We start from the raw sequence: 26,766 nt of genomic DNA on the forward strand, positions 1-26,766 counted from the left end.
CATGCGCCTAGGGCTTCGTGCACCATGCAAAGGGACGTGACCACTATGACGAGGTTGTGCAGCTTACCTCCAAGCACATGCCCAAGGTAAGCTTGGCTACTCCATAGGCTTTGTGATGAATGTGTTTTCTTCAGTTTTCAGGATGGTCATGTTGACGATTTCAAGAACTTGATTGCAAGGTATGGCTATAGCTATTGGTCATGCAATATTGCAAGGCTTGAAAAACATACTTGTTCGACATAACTTTGATTGTGCTCTCATAGGTAAAACCAAACTCTGTCCAATACAAAATTGGCATAGCTTAACATGCTCAGAAGGGTAAGCTTATTTCATTGGAGTTATCATGTCCAATATTCAGAAGAGGATATTCATGTTGATGCATTATCCATAATTATTCTCGTTGTAAGGACGTGATTCCAAGGGGGTCATGGAAAGTAAGCAAGCATGTGAAATAATGTTTATTTCCTTAAATTGGTTGAAATTTTCTATGCTAATGCTTAATTTATATGCTTGAACTTTCAGGTTTGGATTTACTTTTGTAATGGGAAGCTTGCATCAGTTGTTGCAGAAAAAAATGCATTGCTCATAAAGAAGTATTCTGGGCTTTTGAGATATAAATTTTGGTGTTTAGATATTCTATATTTTAGAACCTAATGTTGCATACCGAGCACTATTTTTGCCAGTTGAAAGCTACACCGGGTGCCTTCTACAGAGTAGTTAGTTGCCAGACTCCATTGTTATTGTATTTCTTAGCTATTCGAGGTGTATATAATAGTGTAAATGCTTCATAAAATAACAAAAATGTATTGAATGCATAATAGAAGTGTATAGCGTTTGCCCTTGGAGAAACTTGTATGGAGTCATTGTGATCTTATAGATTTATGTTATGATGTTACAAGCTCAAAATAGTGAGTTTCATTTCACATATTACTATACTAGACTCGGCCTTGTTCACCGTTTTAATGCCTACTGTCGGTGTAAAACTGAAAGCCCAATTTGTTTCCAACAAAGGACCAAAACTGCACTTGGATGATCATTTTCAATAATTTTTTCATTGTTGTTATTTTGTTTTTCATGTTCCAGTAACTACAACCTGATACTTGTTTCTACCTTGATGTTAGGCCCTAGGACATGTTGAAGTTTTTTTTCAAGGGAATGCCATCATGGCTACTTTATTGCATAGGTAATATAGTTACATCATTTACAAGGCATTCAATCAGGAAGTCTGGGGGATCATCCTCCCATTTACAAGCTACATTCTTATGAAAAACATTCTTTGCTAAACTATGCGCCCCTACGTTGGCTTCCCTAAAGCAATGCGAAAACTGAACTGAACCTATCATGCCAGCCAGGATAAAACAATCCGCGTATATTGCTGAAGCTTCGTTCCAGATTCTGTCCTGACCTGAGCATGCGTTAATGACCTCCACCGAATCTGATTCAATTTGGATTGAGTGTAGCCCCATCTCATTTGCTAGCATGAGACCCTGTTTCATCGCTAATATTTCTGCTGTATAAGCATCAGGTACATGGGGCAACAAGGAACATGCAGCGGCAATAAACACACCATAGCTATCTCGAATCACCACACCTGTGGAACCGCTGAATGTTTCATGATGAAAGGAGGTGTCAACATTCACCTTAATATTTCCTCTTGGAGGTTTGCTCCATTTTACCCTAGGATGTTGAAGCTGCTTTGCAGTGAAGGTAAAGATGGTTCTGAGCCGATGGAATCTCTTGGCTGATATGTACAAGTCTACATGGATGGTGATATCCATTTTTTTTGTTTGGTTAGAGGGACAATATGTGATGGGATTACTCCATGTTATTTTTTTGAACATAGTACAGACGCAATCGCTCATATACACGCACATACACCCATCCCTATGAACGCACACACACCCTACCCCTATGAGCACCTCCGAAAGACTGAGCCGACATATTATCTTGAAATTTCCGAAGTCGCCGTAGGGACCTCGTCGTCAACGGGGACGTCTCCTCCCACTGAATGCGCATCGCCGGAAATCCTAAAATAAATTCAGGAACAAATGCGAGCACCAGGGCTTGAACCCTGATGGGCTGGGGATACCATAGTCCCTCTGACCATCTATCCACTGTTATAGGAACAATTCATGTGTGTGATATCTACAATAGGATACTATTTTTTATACTAGAAATCTAGAATAGACAAGATGGTAAGTATAATTCATGGGGCTTTACAGAGTCACCATTCCATTGTTTTGCTAGAAGATGGACATGGGAATTTATTACATACCAAATCCTCTTCAAAAGGCACCACACTACCAACAGTTAGTAACAATCCTGGTTTATTTTGCACTTTTCAGATGACATTTTGCTCCTGATCATGAACCGTGGATTAGGGCGTATAGTAATGCAGAAACTATATGCTTCTATGTACACATATAGAATGAATTACAACCATATGATTTAAAGCCAGAGTTTTGATCAAGTTTAGCCAAAACAACATTAAAACAAGGAGAAACCTTTGTTTCTTATGAATACGCATAAAAAGCATATCATACATTTATAGAATGAAGAGGATATAAACACCCATCCACGAGTTTACAATAGTGCGACTGCTCGCAATACATCCACCTAGACAGGCGATGAAAAATCAGTTTCAAATCCTCTTTGAGCTTGCCCGCTAATTGCCACAACTCCTCCACTAGGACCTTATCAATGACATCGACCACAAATAGCGAGGCATTCTCAAACACAATATTTTTCCGATGTTTTGCATATCTCCCACATCACCAGGGTCACGAGTGTCTACCGATATTTCTTGAGTTTCTGCATGGGGCTCAGCGTCCCAACAGGCAATCATCCATCCCCGCGTCTATTCGCTATTACCCAAGCCGACATCACTTCATACTAGATCGATCGTGCAAAGACGCAGGAAACCACCAGGTGGTCAATGCTTTCTTGTTCCTTGTCACAAAGCGGGCAAGCTTCCTGATGCGAAGTCCTCGGCTAGCTAGTCGATCAAAGGTCCAAAACCTGTTAGGGAGGGCAAGCTCGGAGAAGAAATTGCATCGCAGGGGCCTCCAGATTGTCAAGTGAGCGGATTAAGATCCCGAGGGTTCCCAATGTAGCGCACTGATTCCTAGACTCACTCATGAAGAACCACTAGGGAGATTGCGTCCCTCAATGAAAATTACTCTCCCAGCTTCGTGGCCTCCAGATTTGGCCCCAAATCAAGCGGCCATGCCAGGTGCACGGTGTCATGAACTATCCTGGTGGCCCGCACTCGAGGTCTGATCCTCTTGTAAAGGCATGGGCCGAATTCCTGGAACCAAAATCCATGCAATCTCATGTCTTCCCAAAAGAATGACGATCTGCCATCTTGGGATAGGAAATGGGAGTTTTGGGTGTGAAGACTTTTAATCCTTTGACAGCGTGTTTGGTAGTTTAAGGGAAAGGGATTGGGAATTTATGAGAGGGAGTTGGCTGAGGGATTAGGCTTGGGAAGTGGCAAGTTAGTCCCAGTAATTTGGTATGGCATGGGGTTTATTTATGGGAATAATTTCCATGAACAAAGAAAATAAATGGTAGGTTACGTGAGATGTGCTCCTATTTGGCGTTGCATCTGCAGATCAGGGAGTAGTTAGCGCTGGCCGGTTAGTTTGGAGGAATTTTGTTGCGGGAGGTGGGCCACCAAATATGTAATGATATGTTTTAGACGTCTAATTCCCATTCCTCCGCTGAATTACCAGGGTGCCCCTGGGTAGATATCAATGGGAGTTGGCCCTCCTAATTCCCCTTCCCATTCCCTTACTAATTCCCAAACCCCTAAACCAATCAACGTATTTTTAGTCTCACTAATCTTAAACTCCCATTCCCTACCCCCAACTCTCCCAACCAAACATGCTGTGATTGTTTGGGGGTAACGGGAGTTAAAGAGGGAATAGGGAGGGGAATTCATGTATTAAACTTCCTCAAATTACTTACCCAGGGGAGGCCTGGTAATTCAGATGGAGAAAGGGAATTAGCATTTAACTCCCATTCCCTTTCCCTTGGATTGCCAAACAAGCTGTAAGGTCTAGAGGTGTCAGTTCCCAGCAGCCATAGCTAACGCACACCAATAACAATGTTCAAGCATATGAAATTAGGAAGTCCAAGCGCACCAGTCCATTTGGGCAAATTTTCAACCATCTAAAAAATTAAGGAGAAACATGTTTTTTTTGAAAAGGAGGATCACCCTGGCCTCTGCATCTGGGCGATGCATGGAGCTATTTCATTAATTTTTCACCAAGACCATATAAAGTAGTACATTAGGCAGTCTGAAACCACCATCTTAGCAACAACTGTCACTACTCCTGTCCATTTGATGAAGGTATGCCGATAGTCCGAGCCTAATACCAAATAGACATCACACCAAAGCCTAACATCTAAAGCGGAGGCCCCAACTGAGCCACATACTGGGGTTGGGGTACAAACCGGTCCAACGCACTCTCATGTGTCATCGTCGTCATCTTCCACCAATCCATCTTCAGAGCAGAAACTAACGCACCGACTTTGCCAGGCCTATCTGCCATCGACGCCACCATGACGCCAGACAACGTCCTCCTCCTACGCGAGTCCATCTCTGTGCATCGAATGTCGAGTCTCCACTGCGCCACGCCGTCGAGATTCGCCGCCATCAATGAGTAAGATGAAGCACCGCTCCACTAAAGAAGTCGTCCATTGGTCCCTCGAGCTCATTTACACCTCCATGAATGATGCCCCCGGGGGGAAACGACAGCAGAGCACCGCCGTCATCCAATCTACTGATCTAGGGTCTCCCCCGAAGGTAGCGGATAGAGGTCTGGAGCTTCTCCATGGCAATGCCTTCAAGAAGATAACGACACAAAAGAGTGCCGCCATCTCCGGTCTTGGCAACAAGACAAGGACTAGGTTTTCACTCGGATCTGCTCGACGAACCTCCATCTCGCATCGTGCGCACAGACCACGACCGATCTCCGCCGCCTCAGAGCGATCAAGCCACTCTGCACAAATCAGATCTGACCGGAGGGCCAACCATGTTCGCAACCGACTAGTCCACCAAAGCCCTCCATGCCGCCGCCGATCCGAGGTGCCGCAATGCCGCGGCCATCCGCCGCGGAGGCTCGGATCCAGGGCGCACTTCCGCTCCCCCGGGTGCCCCGTGCCATCCTCGTGCGCAAGAAGGAGAGTCTCCTCCGCCACCGCCATCAGCCGCGGGGCTTAGCCCGGCTGCTTCCTCCAGCGGCGGCAGAGGGGAGGGGTGGGAGGGGGAGTGACCGGCGACTAAGGTTGGGGCCCCTCACCGCCCATGCGGGGGCGTCGAAGGGGAGAGGAAGGGAGGAAGCGGCGGGCGGCGGCGACGCTGCTGCTAGGTTAGCTCGCGTAGGTTAGCGGCTATGAAGATTTATTAGAACGACACCTAAGGAGAAACATGTGCATCTATGAAATCTTCATGATTCTAAAGAAGCCTCTAATAGGCCAGTTTTCTGCCTCTTACCACAATTAACTTTATATATATATATATATATATATATATATATATATATATATATATATATATATATATATATATATATATATATATATATATATATATATATATATATATATATAACGTTGGACCGACCAAATTGGCGGTCACAGCCACGGTTACATTGTGAGAGAAATCTGATAGCCAGAGCCGCTGTTCGATGCATCTAACTATAGTTGCCAACTCATGGGCAGGCTTGTTACAATCTCTTGGGCAGTGAACAATGCTCCACTTGTTAAAACCCGTTGGTAGGAGATATCTAGCCTCACGGAAGACAACACCAAGGTTGGAGCGGTCATGCACCGTGGAATTAATGGCTTGAGCAAGTCCAAGACAGTCTGTCTCAAAAATGACACGCCCCATACCATGCTTCTCAGCTAAGTGTATGGCATGCAACAACGCAGTTGCTTCAGGGTGCAGAGCTTCACTTATGTGCACAAGCCTTCCAGCAGCAGCAAACAACACCTCACCTGTATGATCTCGAGCCACACAGCCCCAACCCGTGGTATGTTTAGCAACATCAAAAGCACTGTCAATATTGATTTTAACCTTATCCGCCATCGGTTTACTCCACAGAGGTTTGCTCAGAATCTGCGCTTTCTTTGTTTTTGCATAAAAGACACACCATTCAGCAACATGCTTCTCCAAAAGGAAGCAGAACTCCTCAGGTGTAGCTCTCTTTTGCTTATGATTGCCTTTATTCCTCTCCGTCCACCACAGCCACAGAAATCATATGATTCTCAGCTTCCTGTCCTCTGAAAGGGCAAATATGGTGGCGAGGATTTCGCTCGGTGACTGACATTGCAGCCGGTTTAACCGGGACGACTCCAGCTCACACACACGCCAAATCTTCTTGACCTCCTTACATCTGAAAAAAAGATGTCCACCATCCTCTAGTAATCTATGGTAAAGGACACAGCTAGTATCGAGTTCGATCCCAATCCATTCAATATTCCTCAGCATAGGGTGACTATTATGAGTGACTCTCCACAAAAAATGATGCAGAGGTTCTGCCACATTTTCCCATAAGCTGTATCACCGGCGGCGCCCTCACCCTGCTGCCTAGGGGCCATCCGTTTCTTCATGTCAAGGTGAACTCTGTATGCAGACCTCACTGAAAATAAGCCCTTGCTATTGAATTGCCAAGCCAAGAACTCCACATGTTGCTCAAAAATTGGAATCTTTAGTATTATATCAGTCTCTTCCGGATTGAACGTTTATCAAACCAACAGCTCATGCCAGGAGTGTGTATACGGGTCGATAAGCTCTGAGACTTTAGTCAGGATGGTATTGCAATGGGGAGACATTGGAAACCGAAGAGCACCAGCAGAGAGCAAGGGGTCCTGCCAGATCCGGTTATGCTCACCCGAACCCACCCTCCACACCATCCCCTCCTTCACGACGGACACCCCTTGAAGGATGCTCCGCCAAACATAACTGATGCCCAGGGTCGCTGTAGCTGCAAAAATGTCGCCGTCCGGGTAGTATTTAGCACATAGAACACAAGCATAGAGCGAGTCCGGTGCCTGGATCAACCTCCAAACTTGGCAAGACAACATTGCAATATTGAATGCGTGTAGATCCCTAAACCCAAGCCCTCCCTGTTCCTTCAGATGGGTCATCTTCTCCCAGCTAACCCAGTGATGTTTATGCTCATCTCTTGGTTATCCCACCAAAAACGCCAGATCATGTCGCTTATACTCTCACACAAGGACTTTGTCAGATCAAAATAGGCCATGGCATAGGCTGGAATTGCTTGGGCAACCGTTTTTATTTGGATCTCCTTACCCTTCTTTGACAACATCTTGATTTTATAACCCTGAAGTAGGTCCCGGATTCTGTCTCAGAGGTATTCAAAAGCAGGCTTGACAAGCCTTGCCCACATAGCGAGGCAGCCCCAAATACTTGCCCTGTTGACCTTCGTTCTGTAGGCCGAGAAGATGCAGTAAGGTTTGTTTCCTAAGCTGCGACGTGTTCTTGCTGAAGAGCACAGAAGACTTGTCCCGATTAATAATTTGGCCCGACCCCTTCTCATATACTTCAAGAATTTCACTCACTATGGACACACTCTCCTCGGTGGCCTCCAACAACAGCAAGGAATCATCAGCGAAAATCAGGTGTGTGATGGTAGGGGCCTCAGATGCTACTTTGATGCCTCTAATCGAACCCATGGATTCGTCATGATCAAGCAAAGCAGAGAAACCCTCAACAGAAATAAGAAATAAGTACGGAGAAATTGGGTGTCCCTGCCTCAAACCTTGTCCTGGAATAACTGTCTCGGTACAAGACCCATTTACCTTAAATCTGTAGCATACAATACACATACACTTGCTGATTTGTCCCACAAAGGCACTATCAAAACCCAACCGTGTCATGATCTTCTCCATAAAATCCCAGTTCACCCTGTCGTAGGCCTTACTCATATCAAGTTTGAGTGCCGCATAGCTAGTGGCTCCAATTCTCTTTCTCTTCAAAAAGTGTGCCATCTCATTAGCCAAAATAGTGTTATCGGAAATGAGCCTGCCAGGCACGAAAGCACTCTGGATTGGTGATATGATATCTCCCAGTATGCACTTCAGTCTGTTGGCCAAAACCTTGGACACGAGATTATACACAACATTACAGAGGCTAATAGGGCGTAGATCCTTCAATCTTTCTGGGTTCTGGACCTTTGGGATAAGCACCACAAGGGTGTCGTTCCATCCCTCCGGAATAGTGCCGCCTCGTAATACTTGTAAAACCTCGCCCACAACAACATCATCACCAATCAGCTGCCAATAGTGCTTATAGAAGATCGCTGGTAAGCCATCAACGCCCAGTGCTTTGAGATCACCAATGTTATATAGAGCCTTCTTAACCTCCTCTGCAGTAAAATCCGCCGTTAAGTACTCGTTCATTTGGGCAGAGACTTTTGGTGCTATGTTATTTAGAATTACCACAGCGTCAGCATCTGCCATGGTGGTAAATAAGCTAGAAAAATAATTTGTAATGAGGGCCTTCAAGGCCTCCTCCCCAGTCACCACCACCCCGTCCTCCCTCACCAGCTTGGTTATGGTATTTTTCCGCCTCCGTTCAGACGCATACACCTGGAAATATTTAGTGTTGCAGTCTCCTTTAGACAACCAATCAGCATGTGCCCTTTGCCGGCTTGCCACATCAATCTGTTCCTCAAGTCTCTCAAGCTTGTATTTGACTGTTAGCTCCTTCCGAATCATATTCTGTGACAAAGGTAGCCGCCGGATCTCCTCTAGTTCCAGTTTCAGAATCCTTGCTCGTTTTTGTAAATCACCCAAAACATCCCGACTCCATACATGTAATGCGTTATTGACGGGTGCAAGTCTTCTAGCCACTGAAGGACCAGAAGCTCTCTCCCATTACTGATGAACCAAGTTGTCGCAGTCCTCCTCAAGTAACCACCGGGCTTCAAATCGCTTCATCTATGTACCACCTCCCTTATTCATCATCCGCCTACTGCCATCAACCCATAGAGAAATAGGTCTATGGTCTGAGTGTTCAGGATGACCATTAACGATTTTATAGTGGGGAAAACGCGCACACCACGTTGGGGTAGCCACCACTCTGTAAAGGCGCTCACGGATATAACCATCAATGCGATAATTGTTATTCCTCTAGGTGAAAACATCACCCTCAAAACCAAGTTCTTTAAGATTACAAAAATCAAAATCTAAAGCATCACGAAAGTTTTGATTACCTTACATGGATGTTCACTCAACTTGGACGAAAAACTCAGTTTGGTCACTGGACATAGAGTTACGTTGTTTACAATCACTAAGGTGGTTTTATTGAATAGAACTTGCTACTATTTGTTTCAAAGAAGAACTCCACCAATGCCTATTATATGATAGACACGATTGATATTTTAACCACTAAAATAAGTATGCCCCACATTGATACGCACAGACAATTTAACTTTTTTTTGCAGGAGAGGACAATTTAACCAGTAACTAAAAAAATGCAAGACATAATCCAGGAGGCTATCTCATTTGCCCGCGCGTTAACAAGGAACTGATTAATACATGAAGATATAATAGGTAAAAATTACTTCTAGAACATTTTGATAAGGAAATAATAAATACATGAAGATATAATAGGCAAAAATTGATTATAAAGTATTTGCCAAAACATTAATATAGGAAATAATAAAATGATATTAAATCCATTCTCCGATCTCTATATAAAGACTAGCACGCCCTATTCCGGTGACAGCGTCGCTACAGAAGGACAACAAGGCTACGAAGAGAAGGATCCCCAACATGACGAGCACCAGAGACAACACTCGCGTTCTGTGCTTGATGGCTCTCGTCGCCATGTCTACCACCATCATTTCCTGCCATGCAGCAGGTACCTACTCCCTTCATTCACAAATGTAACATATTATATATATATATATATATATATATTTATGCATACTACATATAGACTGAAATAAGTGAGTAAACATACTAAAATGCACCCATATACATTTAAATCAGAAAAAGTCATCATAGAATGCTTTTACCACGCTTGCCACGTGGTGTATTTATTCTCTCATGTGCAAAATGAATTATTTTCTTCAATCTAAATTCCTCAAAATTCTAGCTTTATCAAAAAAAACTTTATCAAAATTCTAGCTTTGTCCTAGGTTAAATCTTTTCAATTTTGATCAAGTTTATAGAGAAATATGCTAATATTTACGACATCAAATATATACTATGGATACATATTTTATGATGGAACTAATTTGATGTTGTAGATGTTGAAATTTTCTCTATAGACTTGGTCAAACTTAAAGAAGTCTGACTTAAGATAAAGTTGGAATTATAACTATTTTCTGGAAGGAAGGAAGCACCCTGGTAATCGATTGCTATGCAATATAAATTATAAATGCACTAACGTGGTTATCACTCCATTGTTCATAGGTACAACAGGTCTGGGTATAACAAGCACTTTTACGAAATTGTGTGTAGCCGCAAAAGGTTGTGCGCCCCCAATCCAACCTAGTGGCAACGTTCTGTGCAAGGCTTATTGTGTAGGCCAAGGTTACAATAAGGATAAAAGCTATTGCTCACCAGATAATGGCGGCATGTGCTGCTGCGAAAAGTAATGAATTACATGTATTGCCATGTGCTGGAAAGATATGGTGCACCGTTGAGAATATCTATCTATGCACATCGGAAATTACTTCACATGAAGAATAATCAATATATATACACTTCCGCTTCGATACACCCCCCCCCCCCCCCCCCCTCCAAAACACACGGCTGTGATTACCGTATACCCCTTTATAATGATGGGCATGATGCTTTGCCGCTCCACTACGCTGCTCTTTTGTTAAAAAACAGCGTAAAATTTATAAGAACAAACTAGGCCGAAGCGTAAGACCGGTCCATCGGCGCATCAATCTCGATCTCCCAAGAAAACGTTATGTGTTTTATGCGCACTTCGAAGGGCTCGGTCTACTGACCTATCGACTAATAAAGCTTGTAAAAAACTTGGGGCGACCAACTAGACAGTAGTTTATGGTTAGCGAAAGTGAAATAACCTTTATGACTTCAGCATTCTATAAGTATATAAAATTATCAACAGTAGGATTCCTATCATCTGTGGAGATATTTTCTAAAATGCCAAAACGCCTCCATTCACTTGAGGCAGGTGAGGAAAGCGAAACCTTCGCTTTTTCGAGGCGTTTCATCAAAATACTTTGAAAAAATCTATATTAAAGCAATTAATAAGAACACCTCAAAATACTTTTTATGCACGCAACCTGCCATAGACGACAACTTGATCCAGTCGGATATTTTTCTCTAACAAGGTAGGGCCAACTTAGATTTTGACACAGGGACCTCGATTTTGATGGACTGGCCCTGGAACACAGGAACACTCCCAGCTCCAAGGAGGAACAACATTCGCCAAATTGAAAAACGTTCATCGATTAGAATAAAAGTTCACGATTTAAAAAAAACAAAAAAGTTCATTGATTTGAAAACAAGTTCACGAATTTGAAAAAAGTCCACAAATTAAATACTTTATTCAAAGGAGGCCGTCTGATTGGGCCGGTTCACTGTCGCGCGTGAAAAAAGGAAAAAATAAATTAATAGTTTGAAGTACCTATTTAAATTATCATTTTAAATATTTTTTGTTTCAGATCTGACATGGATGCCTACCATGGGCATGCCTATTTGGCAGAAGTTGAGGTCATTTCATGAATGTCCAAAAGGACAACATGTTCAACGGAGGGTGTTCGGCCAGAAGGCATCCTTTGAGAGCATGTTGTTTTCAGACATCCTAGAAATGGCCCATTTTTTTCCATGGCCTTGTACGAACAGTTTCAGGCATTGTGTCAACTTGTTTTTGTTTTTGACAAATTTTGCATTTCTAAAGATTTCTTGGTCAAAAAAGATCAATAAATGGTCGGACGTGTCGCAACTTGGATAAGGTGTAAAAAGTCGTTCAAATCTGACATGGATGCCTACCATGGGCATGCCCACCTGTTTGTTGGGGAACACAGTAATTTAAAAAAAATACCTACACACACGCAAGATCATGGTGATGCATATCAATGAGAGGGGAGAGTGTTGTCTACGTACGCTCGTAGGCCGTAAGCGGAAGCGTTATGACAACGCGGTTGATGTAGTCGTACGTCTTCACGATCGACCGATCCTAATACCGAAAGTACGGCACGTCCGCGATCTGCACACGTTCCGCTCGGTGACGCCACACGAACTCATGATCCAGCAGAGTGTCAAGGCAGAGCTTCGTCAGCTCTACGGCGTGATGATGATGCTAGCGGAACAAGGCTTCACCTAAGCACCGCTACGATATGACTGAGGTGGATTATGATGGAGGAGGGCACCGCACACGGCTAAGGCCAACTCCACCGCGCGACCCCAAACAGACGTCCGTTTTGTCCAGATTCTGTCCGTTTGGGTAGGGATTTGGGGTCGTGTCCGGGCGTGTTCTGGGATGCGGTGGCCGTGCGCCCACCGCGCGGACGCATCCCGGCCGCATCTTGTCCGCGTATTATTTCTTTGCAAGTCCTTAACTTTATTTCATCATTCATTTTTGGTACATGGAAAATGCATCATCACATTTTGACTAGTAAAGCAAGGCCAAAGAAAACAAGAACCACAAGAATACATTTTAGAAGATACCCAATTTCCATAACCGCTCCCTTGAGTTGGGTTAGGGCCTTCTCGATGCACTCGTTGTTGATCTGTGGAGGAGGGTCGATCTAGCATCCTCCTTTCTTCTTCAAGCCAGAAGGATCGATCTGGCATCCTCCTTTCTTCTTCAATCTGGAAGTCGATGTTGCTTCCTCCTCACAACTAGTCTCGTGTCTAGCCTCTTATCTAGCAACAAGTGCACGAACATGTACTAAATTTCGCTCTATCAATATATCGATGTACTCTTCTTCCCAATACCAAAACTTGCATCCATTCTACACAACAAAATTTGAAGTTAGCACAACTAGTCAAATCTAGAGCACAAACCGAAGCTAAAAAAAGCGCATACCCCATTGTTTAAGCACTTGATGAACACCCATCCAGGATGTTCCGGCGTTGTAGACACGCGGTGCACGACCATCCTTGGGCAGTGGTCGCACTTAATGAGTGGCAATGGTGCGCCGACGAGGTTTTGGGCAAGCACCGAGCCCGGCCGACCGCCATTCGTGTATCTGCTGGTGGACCACCGACGGTGCAGATCCAAGCGGCTAGAGGAGGAACCACTGCCTGCATGTGGCCTTGCGGCCCTACCAGGGCCTTCCGGCGAGGTGCCCGGCCAGTCCATGGCGCGGCCCGACCTCCCACAGCCGGCCGAGCTCAACACCGACCGGATCCGCCCCAAAACCGGCCGGCGGGTGCGCAAACCAGGTGGCCGTGGTTGGGTAGCTCGGCGGCGCCAAGGGGAAGGGGTTGGGCGAGCTCACGTCCGAACTGCACGGCTGCAATGGCAGCGGCGGCGGCAGCGAGGGGAAGAGTGGGGAAGAGTGGAGGGGGTGCGGCCGGAGGGAGGGAGGGGGCGGATAGAAAAAGGCCCGTCTTGTGCCACCAACGGGCGGGCCAGGGGAGGACACGCGCAGACGACCCGCGCGTCCGCGTGGTGTCCGTTTCACCCCAAAAGCGGCGCAAACTTGGGCCACGGATGGGTCGAAAGCGGACACAAAGCGGACAAAAGTCAGTTTGCTCCCGCGCGCGCTGGGCCGCCTTTTTTGTCCCTTTTACCCCAAACGGATGGGGCCGGACAGGATAGGGTCGCGCGGTGGAGTTGGCCTAAGGGATCAATGATCAACTTGTGTGTCCATGGGGTGCCCCCTCCCCCCAGGAGTGGAGAAGGGGGAGAGGGCCGGCCTCCTAGGCGCGCCCAAGGGGGGAGTCCTACTCCCGGTGGGATTATGATTCCCCTTCCCTAGTTGGAGTAGGAGAGGGAAGGAAGGGGGAGAAGGAGAGAAGGAAAGGGGGGCCGGTCCCCCTCCAATTCGGATTGGGCTTGGGGGGAGGGCACCCCCACTTTGGCCGCCTCCTCCTCCTTTCCACTATGGCCCATTAAGGCCCATTGACTCCCCGGGAGGTTCCGGTAACCCCCCGGTACTCCGGTATATGCCCGAACTCTCTCGAAACATTTCCGATGTCCAAACATAGTCATCCAATATATCGATCTTTATGTCTCGACCATTTCAAGACTCCTCGTCATGTCCATGATCACATCTGGGACTCCGAACTACCTTCGGTACATCAAAACACATAAACTCGTAATACTGATTGTCACCGAACGTTAAGCGTGCGGACCCTACGGGTTCGAGAACTATGTAGACATGACCGAGACACGTCTCTGATCAACAACCAATAGCGGGACCTAGATGTTCATATTGGTTCCCACATATTCTATGAAGATCTGTATCGGTCAAACCGCATAACAACATACGTTATTCCCTTTGTCATCGGTATGTTACTTGCCCGAGATTCGATCGTCGGTATGTCGATACCTAGTTCAAGCTCGTTACCAGCAAGTCTCTTTACTCGTTCCATAATGCATCATCGCGCAACCAACTCATTAGTCACATTGCTTGCAAGGCTTATATTGTTGTGCATTACTGAGAGGGCCCAGAGATACCTCTCCGACAATCGGAGTGACAAATCCTAATCTCGATCTATGCCAACTCAACACACACCATCAGAGACACCTGCAGAGCACCTTTATAATCACCCAGTTACGTTGTGACGTTTGGTAGCACACTAAGTGTTCCTCCGGTATTCGGGAGTTGCATGATTTCATAGTCATAGGAACATGTATAAGTTATGGAGAAAGCAATAGCAACAAACTAAATGATCATTGTGCTAAGCTAACGGATGGGTCAAGTCAATCACATCATTCTCTAATGATTTTATTCCGTTAATCAAATGAAAACTCATGCCTATGGTTAGGAAACATAACCATCATTGATTCAACGAGCTAGTTAAGTAGAGGCATACTAGTGACATTCTGTTTGTCTATGTATTCACACATGTACTAAGTTTCCGGTTAATACAATTCTAGCATGAATAATAAACATTTATAATGATATATGGAAATATAAATAACAACTTTATTATTGCCTCTAGGGCATATTTCCTTCAGTCTCCCACTTGCACTAGAGTCAATAATCTAGATTGTAATGATTCTAACACCCATGGAGTCTTGGTGCTGATCATGTTTTGCTCGTGAGAGAGGCTTAGTAAATGGGTCCGCAACATTCAGATCCGTATGTATCTTCCAAATCTCTATGTGTCCCTCCTTTACTTGATTGCGGATGGAATTGAAGCGTCTCTTGATGTGCTTGGTTCTCTTGTGAAATCTGGATTCCTTTGCCAAGGCAATTGCACCAGTATTGTCACAAAAGATTTTCATTGGACCCGATGCACTAGGTATGACACCTAGATCGGATATGAACTCCTTCATCCAGACCCCTTCATTTGCTGCTTCCGAAGCAGCTATGTACTCCGCTTCACACGTAGATCCCACCACGACGCTCTGCTTGGAACTGCACCAACTGACAGCTCCACCATTTAATAAAAATACGTATCCGGTTTGTGACTTAGAGTCATCTGGATTAGTGTCAAAGCTTGCATCAACGTAACCGTTTACGACGAGCTCTTTGTCACCTCCATAAATGAGAAACATATCCTTAGTCCTTTTCAGGTATTTCATGATGTTCTTGACCGCTGCCTAGCGATCCACTCTTGGATTACTTTGGTACATCCCTACTAAACTAATAGCAAGGCACACATCATGTCTGGTACACAACATTGCATACATGATAGAGCCTATGGCTGAAGCATAGGGAACACCTTTCATTTTCTCTCTATCTTCTGCAGTGGTCGGGCATTGAGTCTGACTCAACTTCACACCTTGTAACACATGCAAGAACCCTTTCTTTGCCTGATCCATTTTGAAATTCTTCAAAACTTTATCAAGGTATGTGCTTTGTGAAAGTCCAATTAAGCATCTTGATCTATCTCTATAGATCTTGATTCCCAATATATAAGCAGCTTCACCAAGGTCTTTCATTGAAACATTCTTATTCAAGTATCCTTTTATGCTATTCAGAAATTCAGTATCATTTCCAATCAACAATATGTTATCTACATATAATATCAGAAATTTTATGGAGCTCCCACTCACTTTCTTGTAAATACAGGCTTCTCCAAAAGTCTGTATAAAACCATATGCTTTGATCACACTATCAAAGCGTATATTCCAACTCCGAGAGGCTTGCACCAGTCCATAAATGGATCGCTGGAGCACACTTTGTTAGCAACTTTTGGATCGACAAAACCTTCTGGCTGCATCATATACAACTCTTCTTTAAGATATCCATTAAGGAATGCAGTTTTGACATCCATTTGCCAAATTTCATAATCATAAAATGCGGCAATTGCTAACATGATTCGGACGGACTTAAGCATCGCTACGGGTGAGAAGGTCTCATCATAGTCAACTCCTTGAACTTGTCAAAAACCTTTTGTAACAAGTCGAGCTTTGTAGACAGTAACATTACCGCCAGCGTCAGTCTTCTTCTTCAAGATCCATTTATTCTCTATGGCCTACCGATCAACGGGCAAGTCAACCAAAGTGCACACTTTGTTCTCATACATGGATCCCATCTCAGATTGCATGCCCTCAAGCCATTTTGCGGAATCTGGGCTCATCATCGCTTCCTCATAGTTCGTAGGTTCTTCATGGTCAAGTAACATGACCTCCAGAATAGGATTACCGTACCACTCTGATGCGGATCTTACTCTGGTTGACCTACGAGGTTTGGTAGTAACTTGATCAAAAGTTTCATGATCATCATCATTAGCTTCCTCTCTTACTGGTGTAGGAATCACTAGAACTGATTTCAGTGATGAACTACTTTCCAATAAGGGAGCATGTACAATTACCTCATCAAGTTCTACTTTCCTCCCACTCACTTCTTTCGAGAGAAACTCCTTCTCTAGAAAGGATCCATTCTTAGCAACAAATATCTTGCCTTCGGATCTATGATAGAAGGTGTACCCAACAGTCTTCTTTGGGTATCCTATGAAGACACATTTCTCCGATTTGGGTTCGAGCTTATCAGGTTGAAGTTTTTTCACATAAGCATCACAGCCCCAAACTTTAAGAGACGACAACTTGGGTTTCTTACCAAACCATAGTTCATAAGGTGTCGTCTCAACGGATTTAGATGGTGCCCTATTTAACGTGAATGTAACCGTCTCTAAAGCATAACCCCAAAATGATAGCGGTAAATCAGTAAGAGACATCATAGATCGCACCATATCTAGTAAAGTATGATTACGACGTTCGGACACAACATTACGCTGTTGTGTTCCGGATGGCGTGAATTGCAGAACTATTCCGCATTGTTTCAAATGAAGACCAAACTCGTAACTCAAATATTCTCCTCCACGATCAGATCATAGAAACTTTATTTTCTTGTTACGATGATTTTCCACTTCACTTTGAAATTCTTTGAACTTTTCAAATGTTTTAGACTTATGTTTCATTAAGTAGATATACCAATATCTGCTCAAATCATCTGTGAAGGTGAGAAAATAACAATATCTACCGCGAGCCTCAATGTTCATTGGACCACATACATCAGTATGTATGATTTCCAATAATTATGTTGCTCGCTCCATTGTTCCGGAGAACAGAGTTTTAGTCATCTTGCCCATGAGGCATGGTTCGCAAGTACCAAGTGATTCATAATCAAGTGATTCCAGAAGTCCATCAGAATGGAGTTTCTTCATGCGCTTTACACCAATAAGACCCAAACGGCAGTGCCACAAATAAGTTGCACTATCATTATCAACTCTGCATCTTTTGGCTTCAATACTATGAACATGTGTATCACTACTATCAAGATTTAGTAAAAATAGACCAATCATCAAGGGTGCATGACCATAAAAGATATTACTCATATAAATAGAACAACCATTATTCTCTGATTTGAATGAATAACCGTCTCGCATCAAACAAGATCCAGATATAATGTTCATGCTCAACGCTGTCATCAAATAACAATTATTTAGGTCTAAAACTAAACCTGAAGGTAGATGTAGAGGTAGCGTGCTGACCGCGATCACATCGACTTTGTAACCATTTCCCACACGCATCGTCACCTCGTCCTTAGCCAATCTCCGCTTAATCCGTAGCCCCTGTTTCGAGTTGCAAATGTTAGCAACTGAACCAGTATCAAATACCCAGGCACTACTGCGAGGATTAGTAAGGTACACATCAATAACATGTATATCAAATATACCTTTCACTTTACCATCCTTCTTCTCCGCCAAATACTTGGGGCAGTTCCGCTTCCAGTGACCAGTCCCTTTGCAGTAGAAGCACTCAGTCTCTGGCTTAGGTCCAGACTTGGGTTTCTTCACTTGAGTAGCAACGGGCTTGCTGTTTGTTGACCCACAAGTGTAGGGGATCTATTGGGGATATTACTACTGGAGGTAAACCGGCCTTATGTAGCCGGGTTGACTCTTTGAAGATTAGAAGCCCATGAAGATGTAAAGATGATAGCGCTTTACGAAGGGCCCAAAGGTGGGTTACAGCCTGTAAATGTAAACCGGCCTAGTTATGTAACTTGTATAGTAAGACAGAGAGAGAGAGGCCGAACCGGATACGTTTATGATCCGGCTTCGGGACTCTGTAGCCCGGCGGGCGTCAACCTATGTATATAAAGGGACGACCCGGCCGTGGTTTAGGAACATACAACAACAACGCGAGAGCCAGACAAAGCGGATTCGCTCCCTGGCCTACGAAAGCCTAGCAATACCAATCACAACTAGACGTAGGCTTTTACCTTCATCGAAGGGGCCGAACTAGTATAAACTCCCGTGTCCCCTAGACCGGTTTAACCCCTTTAAGATAACCCGTTGCGATGGCTCCACAACTAAGTCCTTTCATGAGGACATCTGCCGTGACAAACCCACGACAGTTGGCGCCCACCATGGGGCTATCGCACGATGGTTTTGAGTTCTTGAAGGGCAGCTTCGATGGACTTAAGGGATACGATGTGGGCCGGATGACGAAGAGTCGTCGCGGCAAGCTCTACATCGACAATGCAGGATGGGGTCCCGAGGCTGATTCAATCGAATACGGGTACCGGGTCCCCTTTGGTGGGATTCACGTCTTCATCGGCAAGATCGGCGAACCGGCCCCCGAGCGGGACATCTGCACCGACATCATCAAAATGGCTCGACGTGCAAGTTCTTCGCCGGTTCAGCCCGAGGCAAGGCATGTTTTCGTAGGTGTCGTCCATGGATCGGGGTACGAGGATGGACCGGTGTCCGATGGAGAAACTGTAGTCTGCTCTGATGACGAGTCTTCTGGAGAGACCGAATCGCTTTACCAGTTGCAGGACAGCCGGTTTGAAGGAGGATCCGAGGGCAACAGTATTCCGGATTCCCCCGATCTGCCAAACCGGGCCGCCATCTTCATGGCCGGCACACAATCGGCGCCTCATTCATCTACCGCCGCAGCAATGCTCTCCGGTTCAACGACGACCACACCAGCAGGGGCAGGAAGCTCGGCGCCACCTCCGGCCCAAGTCTTGTCTGATTTGTTCGACACTGGCGACATTGATGTCCGCGGAGGTGGACGCAGTAGCCAGGGATCAGCACAATGCGGAGATTGTAAAAGTGAAAGATCAGATAGCCCAGGCTAAAGCGGACCTGGCAGCAGAGAATGCCAGGATGGCTACGGAGTGGGCCGAATTGGAAGCACAGGCCTACCGGATTAGACTGGATCAGAATGCTTCAGAGGAAGTCATGAGAAAAAGGTATCGATCATGTCTCTCCTTGGTTTATGAGCTGCAGAATCTTTTCCACACGCCAGGTGCAGGAGATGGTAACCAACCCACGCTAAACCGGGCGGGGGCGCCGGGAGCAGGAGCGCCGGTTCAGCCACGCATGACGGACCGGCCTCGCCAGAACAACGTTGTGCCATCAATGCCGCCCGGGCATTAATTCCAACCCGTTGGACAACATTGTGGCCGCCGCTTCACGCCTGGCGGCCCTCCCAACCGACGGCGAGTCACTAGTTGTAGTGGAAGCGCGTCGGGCCAGGGATCTTCTTCAAACAACACTAAATGAACAGCAAGCATATCCACACAGCCGTGAGAGGATTCATTCCATTCCCCGTCCAAGCCGGAGTTATAGCAGACACGTGGAGGACGAACCGGCCGTGTCCAGTAGTGCACGTCGCCGAAATTCGCCACGAGGGAACAACCCGGCCGTGGGAGGTGCTAATGCGCAAGATGTTGTGGACCATGGCCGCGCACGTCCAGAGGCCGAGTTGACAGCTCGACACGGAGCACGGCAGCATACTCCGGTTCACCCCACGGCCTCCGTGGAGCCAGGGGTGATGTTCAGTTCCTTAGGGTACCGTGTTTAACTCCCTCTTTGTGTAATGTGAGACTGCCCAAGGATTTCAAGGGACCTCGTAAGGTGCCAAATTACACCGCCGATTTGCAGCCAGAGGCGTGGGTGGAGAGCTATGAGATGGCAATGGAGATGTTAGATGTGGATGAGGCGGTGTGTGCTAAATATTTCACCATGATATTGGAAGGAACAACTCGCACTTGGTTGAAGAGCTTGCCGACCAACTCTATTGGATCATGGGCCGAACTGAAGCACCGGTTTATCCAGAACTTCAAGGATAGTGTAAGCAGCCAATGTCAATTGTAGATCTGGCCGCTTGTGTCCAAGAGGAAGGGGAGTCCACGACCCATTGGGTCAAACGGGTCTCGGCGATTTTGCATTCATCAGATCGTATCAATGCAGACACCGCAGTGTTAACGTTAGAGGGCAATTGCCGTTTCAAACCGTTAAAATAGAAGTTGGGAAGGCTCAAACGTCACTGCAGTGACATGTCAACACTCATGGCCGCTTTGGTTAAATATGCCGATTCATATAATACCAAGGATCCGGATTCAGAGGAGGACAAACCAGAGAAAGATAAGAAAAACGGCAATGCCAAAGGCCAACAACATAATCCGGCAGGCCATGGAAACGCTGGTAAGCGCAAGGCCAACAGTAGCTTGGACTTTGTCGCAAATACCAACGTGCAGGAGAATGGCCAGCGCCGTAAAGGCAAGCAGCCCCAGAGGGGTGGTGGTCCAGGCAACAATTTGGAGCGTTTGTTAAATCGGCCCTGTCCAAAGCATGGATCGAAGGAGAAACCGACATCACATCTCTGGAAAGATTGTTATATCATGCAGGATTTCAAGAATTCCAATATGACAACGGCCCGCCTGGCGGTTCAGGAGGAGGTTTCCACGGGCCGGGTTACGGAGGTGGTGGTTCCGGTTCAGGGTTTCCAGGCAACCAAACCGGACACGTCAATCAAGGATACCAAGGCAACCGGGGAGGCTACAACCATCAGGGGAGTTAGCAGCACCAGCAGTAGTCGGGTTATCAGAGCAATCCCAAATAGCTGAACAGCGGGCAATATCATGTCTTCACTACTAGTTTGTGCAAACGTGATCAGAAGCTTCACAAAAGGGCAGCCAACTCTGTTGAGCCGGCAATACCTCAGTATTTACACTGGTCTGAACAACCTATTTTGTGGAGTAGAGATGATCACCCGCCCTGGGTTGATAATCCAGGTCATTTGGCCTTGGTGGTAGCCCCTCAAGTCGGGGGATACAAGTTCACTAAAGTGCTCATGGATGGGGGAAGTAGTATCAATATTTTGTATTATGATACGTTCCGCCGTGGGGTTAACAGATAAGGATCTTAAACTGTCAAATATGGTCTTTCATGGTGTGGTGCCTGGTAAGTCTGCATATCCTGTTGGTAAGATAGCTTTGGAGGTAGCTTTTGGAGATGACTACGATTCAAGGTCAGAAACTTTGACATTTGAGGTGGTAAAGATCAAAAGTCCGTACCACGCCTTGTTTGGGCAGCCGGTTTATGCTAAGTTTATGGCAAGGCCATGTTATGTTTATCTACAGCTTAAAATGCCAGGTCATAAAGGGACTATCACAGTACATGGAAGTAGAAATATTGCTTTGGAGTGCGAAGAAGGCGATGCAGCTTATGCGGAGTCGGTTTGTGCCACGGAGGAGTTAAAAATTCTATAAGGAGCAAGTTGATCCGGCAGACATGACCTGTTTAAAAAAGCCAACCACGGAACATGATTCAACGTTGAAGTTCAAATCGGCTACAGACGTTAAAATGGTTGACTTTGTTCCTGGCGATTCATCCAAACAGTTCAGCATCAGCGCTAACCTGGATCCCAAATAGGAAAGCGCGCTCATCGAGTTCATCCGTGAGAATCGGGACATCTTCGCATGGAAACCTTCTGACATGCCAGGTGTACCGAGGGAACTCGCTGAGCACACATTCAACATTGATCCTAAGTTCAAACCGGTCCGACAGTTCCTCCGCCGTTTCAACGAAGAGAGATGCAAGGCTATAGGTGAAAAGGTAGCCCATCTCTTGGCTGCTGGGTTTATTGTCGAAGTTTTTCATCCAGAGTGGTTAGCCAATCTGGTGCTGGTTCTGAAGAAAAACGGCACTTGGCGCATGTGTGTGGACTACACGGATTTAAACAAAGCTTGCCTTGCAGACCCCTTTGCTCTCCCTCGCATTGATCAGATAATTGATGCTATGGCGGGTTTTGACTGTTTGTGTTTTTTGGATGCTTACTCTGGTTATCATCAGTTCAAAATGGCGGTTAAAGACCAGGAGAAAACAGCCTTCATAACTCCCTTTGGAGCCTTCTGCTATGTTTCTATGCCCTTTGGACTCAAGAGTGCCCAGGCGACTTACCAGCGATGTGTTCAGAATTTCCTGCATAAACAAATTGGGCGCAATGTTCATGTGTATGTGGATGATATTTCTGGTCAAATCCAGAAAGGAGGAGACATTGATAGATGATCTACGGGAAACCTTTGAGAATCTCCGGGTTTACAAGATGATGCTCAATCCGGAGAAGTGCGTTTTTGGTGTCCCGGCAGGCAAGCTCTTAGGTTTTCTGGTTTCAAACAGAGGCATTGAGGCTAATCCGGAAAAGATTGCAGCAATTACATCCTTGGCTAAACCGGCGTGTATTAACGATGTTCAACGTCTGGCCGGCCGGATTACAGCCTTGAGCCGGTTTATCAGCCGCCTTGGAGAAAAGGCCATCCCTTTATATCAGATGCTCAAGAAAACAGATGACTTTGTCTGGAGTGATGCAGCGGATAAAGCGTTCGAGGATCTGAAGAGGCAGCTAGTTGAACCGCCCGTGCTTGCAGCGCCGATCGATAAAGAGCCATTATTATTATATGTGGCTGCTAATGCCCGGGCTGTTGGCGTAGCCATTGTGGTAGAGCGCAAGGAGCCTGGCAAGGAGTATCCGGTTCAACGGCCGGTTTATTATATCAGTGAGGTGCTCATTGAGTCAAAACAGAGGTATCCACATTGGCAGAAACTGGTGTATGGGGTGTTTATGGCAAGCCGAAAGCTTAAACACTATTTTCAGGGCCATCCCATCACAGTGGTCAGTTCAACTCCTCTGGGCGACATCATTCAAAACAGAGAGGCAACTGGCCGGGTTGCCAAGTGGGCTATTGAGCTTGGACCTCATGGGCTCAAATATATACCCCGCACGGCGATCAAGTCCCAGGCACTCGTGGATTTCATCAACGATTGGACGGAGTTACAGGCACCTGAAGAGAAACCGAATAATACATATTGGACTATTCATTTTGATGGGTCCAGACAATTGGAGGGCTCGGGGGCTGGAGTCGTATTAACTTCCCCACGAGGTGACAAGTTTTGTTATGTCCTCCGTTTAATGTTACCTTGTACTAACAATGCAGCTGAATATGAGGTTTTACTCCACGCGCTTCGGATGGCTAAAGAGATGAATTTGAGCCGGGTTAAGTGCTTCGACGATTCAGATCTAGTGGCCCAGCAGGTGTCTGGCACTTGGGATTCTAAAGACCCACTCATGGCTGCATATCAGCGAGAGGTAGACGTAGTGGCTGGTCACTTTAAAGGTTATCAGGTGGACCATATAGACCGGCGGAAGAATGAAGCGGCGGACGCTTTAAGTCGTCTTGGTTCCCAACGTAAACCGGTTCCGCCCAATGTCTTTCTTGATGTGTTGCACAATCCGTCAGTCAAAATACCAACTGAAGAAGATTTGGCTATTCTTGATCCGAAGGCTCAGTTGGTGGCAGCTCTGCATGCCATACCGGATTGGACGATCCCATATCTGGATTACATGAACCAAGGCGAGTTACCAGATGAGGAAACATTGGCCCGACAGATAATCCGGCGTTCCAAGTCCATGACCATACTCAACGGGGAGTTATATCGTTACAGTGTTTCAGGAGCAATTCAGCGCTGTGTTTCTCCTCAAGAAGGTCGTGAGATTTTGCGAGAAATCCATGAAGGAGATTGTGGTCACCATGCCGGTTCAAAGTCGTTGGTTGCCAAAGCTTTTTGCCATGGTTTTTACTGGTTGACGGCGCATGCTGATGCGGAGGATTTAGTCAAGAGATGTGATGGATGTCAAAAATTTGCCCGCCGTGCGCACGTTCCGGCTCAAGAGTTGCGGATGATTCCAATTACGTGGCCGTTTGCAACTTGGGGGCTTCATATGGTTGGACCCTTCAAGCGCTCTAAGGACAAGAAGACCCACCTGTTAGTAGCAGTTGATAAATTCACTAAATGGGTGGAGGCAGAACCAGTCAGTAAGTGTGATGCAGCCACGGCGGTTCAATTCATCAAAAAGGTGATATTCCGGTTTGGTTTTCCACACAGTATTATAACAGATAATGGCACTAATCTGTCAAAAGGGGAGATGGAAGAATTCTGTCAACGTGAGCACATCCGGCTTGATCTAGCATCAGTGGCTCACCCCCAATCTAATGGTCAAGCGGAAAGGGCAAATCAAGAGATTCTAAGGGGTATCAAACCAAGGCTTATGGTTCCCTTAAAGCGGACGTCGGGTTGTTGGTTTGAGGAGTTACCTTCTGTGTTATGGAGCATCAACACCACACCCAATAGGTCTACGGGTTACACACCTTTCTTCATGGTGTATGGAGCGGAGGCAGTTCTTCCTAGTGACATCCGTCACGATTCGCCCCGTGTTGCAGCTTATGTTGAGGCTGATAATGAGAAGGCACGTCAGGATTCTTTGGACCTGTTGGATGAAGAGCGTGATCTTGCAGCAGCACATTCGGCGATTTATCAATAAGATCTTTGACGTTATCACAGCCGCCGGGTTAAAACTAGAACCTTTCAAGAAGGTGATTTGGTGCTCCGGCTCATCCAGGATCAGACTGATATGCACAAGTTATCGCCCCCTTGGGAAGGACCTTTTATGGTCAGCAAAAACCTGCACAACGGAGCTTACTACCTCATTGATATTCGAGAGCATGAAGATTCACGTCAATCGGAGGAGGAGACAAAGCGGCCATGGAACATAGCTCTCCTTCGGCCTTATTATACTTGAAGCCATAGGCTCTTCATCTGTACATATTTATGACAGTGTATATATCATATAATAAACCGGAGCCTCCGTTATAAGCGGGGTATCTATTCTTTCTTATATCATGTGTGTGCTTTTACACGATAACTAACAAAGCGGAGTCTTTGTTAAACCAGATTTAGAAGCCGCATAGAGATAAAGAAAATCACTAGGGGGCTTGGTCATGTTTGAACCTCAGCTACACCTCTTGGTAGGCATTTCAGGCCATACAAGGAAAATTTGTGGAGCCAAAGAGAGTGTTGTACATAGTACAGACTCAAACATAGGCACACACTGAGCATCGCTCACAAAGTTACTTGGGGGCTCTTTTTTGCAAAGCAACAAAGAGTTTGAAAGGACCCTCGTAATTGGCTATCAAGCCACGGCTTGGAAGCCTGGTGTATTCACCTAAAACCCCGGGTTAGCCTGCCTTCATCAAGTAAGCCACTCCTATCCAGGTAATCCTGGTATGACCCATCGAACGTTTGACAAGTCAATCTTTTACAGACCCTGAACTTGTCACTGTTAAAACGATGATTGGTTAATTGGAGGCCCATCTTAAAAGTCTTCTATAAATGGTTTAACTCAGAGGCCTGGCAGCCCATGAAAAGCCTCGATTTGGAGCCTGGCAGCTCGTAAAAAGCCTCGCATATTTTCCTATTTGAATTTTGTTTGTTGAAAATCATAAGTATTTTTTGATAAACCGACATCCTTGACCCGGCTTGCTTTCCAACTACCAGTTGTTGGCACATGATCAATTATAAACCGGTGGTCATTGACCCGGTCTGGTTTGACTAAATCACCAGTGTTATAAAGAAAATCCGGTGGTTATACCGGTCCAGTTTGATATATAGACCAACATTATGAAGATAATATTATCAAACGTATCGGGCTGGTGTTAAACATCTTTGCTGTATACACGTTTGGTCAATCAATGAGGTATGTTCTGTACATTATTTTTTGTACAAACACTTGATTATTCAGCTAAAGTACTATATACTTCTTGGATATTATGACATGTCTAGCGGGAAACCGCTAGACACTTTTAAGTTTTTTGGACCCAGGAAGGCAAGTCATCATAGGCTATGCATAAAATATATCCTGAAGGGCGGCACAGATTGTCATAAAGCGTTATGAAACGTGCTCGATGGCATGGCAGATAAACAAAGTTTCAGCTATCCTATTACATGAAGCTTCAAAGCGGCTCAAACAGTGCCATTGTTTTTCACAGTAGCCAT

General features: G+C 45.6%; 1 long non-coding RNA gene across 1 annotated transcript; it reads left to right on the top strand.

Annotated features, from left to right (window-relative positions):
- The first annotated feature begins 9,730 nt into the window (after nucleotides 1-9,730).
- On the top strand, nucleotides 9,731-10,702 carry LOC147964115 (uncharacterized). Its single transcript, XR_015607227.1, has 2 exons — nucleotides 9,731-9,895; nucleotides 10,453-10,702. It is a non-coding gene; the product is annotated as an uncharacterized LOC147964115 (long non-coding RNA).
- The last annotated feature ends 16,064 nt before the right edge of the window (nucleotides 10,703-26,766 follow it).

Source organism: Triticum urartu, chromosome 6A (assembly GCF_056163025.1).
Source record: "Triticum urartu cultivar PI428250 chromosome 6A, HENAU_Tu73, whole genome shotgun sequence".
Lineage (NCBI taxonomy): Eukaryota > Viridiplantae > Streptophyta > Magnoliopsida > Poales > Poaceae > Triticum > Triticum urartu.